We start from the raw sequence: 2,519 nt of genomic DNA, 5'->3' as shown, positions 1-2,519 counted from the left end.
CCATGGAAATGCTTCCTAAATATCACCTTAAATCTGAAGGTTGAATTAATATGTTAACAAGCTGGTCATTGGGAGTCAAGAACATGTAAACTATCTCTGATGAAGAAAGGAAATATATTCCTTTAAACTTTCTGTTGGGTTCACCAAAACCTAGTTTCCCAATATTGGCCTAGAAAATTTGGAAGGAAAGTTTCCAAGTTAATTTTCTTCTTTTAGCTCTGGGCCAAATAACTCACATATTTTTGAATAAGTAAAGGAGAAAACTTAAGTTCAGGACTACTCTTTGTTCCCATTTCTTTAAATTTAGTCCAAGTTATGGAAAAAAATTCAGGTTTTGTAATTTTTAGTCCTGTCTTTCTGCACTCAATTTTCGTTTTGTACATGTGTGAAGTCAGGCATATATTTTTCCTGATATCTAGGACCTCATATTCTCTAACAGAATTGCACAGGACCTTACCTGGGTAAATTTATAGAACTGATAGAATGAACTAAAATGTATATATTATATAGTATCACAATAGCCATAATTAGAGTTTATTATTTTAGGAAACAGGTGTTAATTTCCATGGGTCAGTAAACATTTCATTGAATCTATTTCCAAGTTCACTTATCACCTAACAAATTAGAATATTTCAATTCTACTGTTGGAATATGTGAGGAGAAACATGCAAAGCTTCTTTTGATGTTAAAATTTCTTTTAGTCAGTGGGTCAACTGAGGTATTTAGTAATTAGAATAATTTGAAAACACTATTTTTCTTATAACTCATAAAACAGTCTTTGATATCAAAAATCCCTTTGGCTGAAGTTAGTATAAAATAATTTTCCTCTCTTAGTCTTTTCCAAAGATAGACAAAAAATTTTGTGTTTTCATGAATAGGAAATATAGTTGCAAATGGACAAGGGAAACTGCAGCTCTGTGTCAGAGGTCATTCTCTTGGGATTGTCAGACCTCCCTGAGCTGAGCATCTTCCTCTTCCTGGTCATCCTTCTCATCTATGGGGTCACAGTGGTGGGCAACCTGGGCATGATCACAGTGATCCAGGGCAGCTCTCAGCTGCACACCCCCATGTACTTTTTCCTGCGCCACCTGTCCTTTGTGGATTTCTGCTACTCCACCACCACTGTGCCTAAAATACTGGCCAATATCTTAAGCAAGGACAAAGCCATATCCTTTCTGGGTTGCATGGTACAATTCTACTTATTTTGTACCTATGCAATCACAGAGGTCATCGTGCTGACCGTGATGGCTTATGACTGCTTTCTGGCTATCTGTAGCCCACTGTTGTACATGGTAATCATGTCCCAGAAGCTCTGTATGGAACTGGTATTTGCTTACTATCTCTGTGGAACAGCATGTTCTCCGATTCACATGTGTTTAGCTCTTTAGATCCAGTCCTATAGATCAAATATGATTAACCACTTCTGCGATTTACCCCTATCTTATCTCTTGCTTGTCCAGATGTGTCTACGAATGAACTGTTATTGTTCATTGTGGTCACTTTCAATGAGATCATCACCATCGCAATTATCCTCACTTTCTATTTGTTTATTCTCATCACCATCCTGAGGATGCACTCTACAGTAGGAAGTCACAAAGTCTTCTCCACCTGCACCTCACATCTCGCAGCCATTGTCTTCCATGGAACAATTTTCTTCATTTATTGCAGGCCCCATTCTGATTACAATCTGGATACTGATAAAGTGGCCACAGTATTTTATACTGTAGTGAGTCCCATGTTGAATCCCCTGATCTACAGCCTGAGAAACAAAGATGTCAAGGAAACTTTCAGGAAAGTGATGAGACTGAAATTAAGTTTCTAAAGGAAGCTTCAAGAAGGAGGTTGTGTTTTAGTGGACGTAGATAAAGTGGCAAAGAGAGAAGGACATTAAAATCCAAGGGACTATTCATGCTTCTTTCATATCTACTTGTCTTTGAAGTGTATTTTAAAATCTGCTTTAAAGGAAAGAACATAGTAAAAATGTGTCTGTCACCTTTGCTTCTCTTCTCTAATCCCTAAATGTTTTGAGGGACTTTGTGGACAGTAATGTTACACTTTAAGCTTTTGGTTTGAGATACACAGTGTATCTCTAAGAAATTCACATAAAGAGTCATTTCTTTCTGTAACTCTTCATGCATCTAACTGATTCTTTAGGGAATCAATATATATTTGTTTGTGTCATATTATAATTATAATAATTATTCTTGAAAATTTGGAAGGAATTGCCCATGTTCTTAAGTGAAATTGCAGATATCATTTTAGTTATTTTGCTTAATTCCCTTTTATAATATATTTTATTGTAAGGTTTATATTTTTCAAAATTAAAAAAAAATTCTCATCTTTAAAATAGAGGTAAAAAGAATACCTATCTCATTAATTTTAATGAACATTATATAAATAATGTATTTAAATTCTTAGTCATGGGGAAGCAGATGTGGCTCAAGTGCTGAGCTCCTGCCTACTACATGGGAGGTCCTGGGTTTGGTTCCTGCTGCCTCCTAAAGCAGATGAGCTGGGGT

The 2,519-nt window shown here is 35.9% G+C and overlaps 1 pseudogene; it reads left to right on the top strand.

Moving 5' to 3' along the window:
* The first annotated feature begins 893 nt into the window (after positions 1-893).
* LOC101436586 (olfactory receptor 5L2-like) lies at positions 894-1,822 on the top strand (annotated as a pseudogene).
* Positions 1,823-2,519: the final 697 nt, after the last annotated feature.

The sequence above is a fragment of the Dasypus novemcinctus genome, chromosome 10 (genome assembly GCF_030445035.2).
Source record: "Dasypus novemcinctus isolate mDasNov1 chromosome 10, mDasNov1.1.hap2, whole genome shotgun sequence".
Lineage (NCBI taxonomy): Eukaryota > Metazoa > Chordata > Mammalia > Cingulata > Dasypodidae > Dasypus > Dasypus novemcinctus.
Note: the sequence above shows the minus strand (reverse complement) of the source record. Positions and strands in the feature narration are given on the sequence as shown.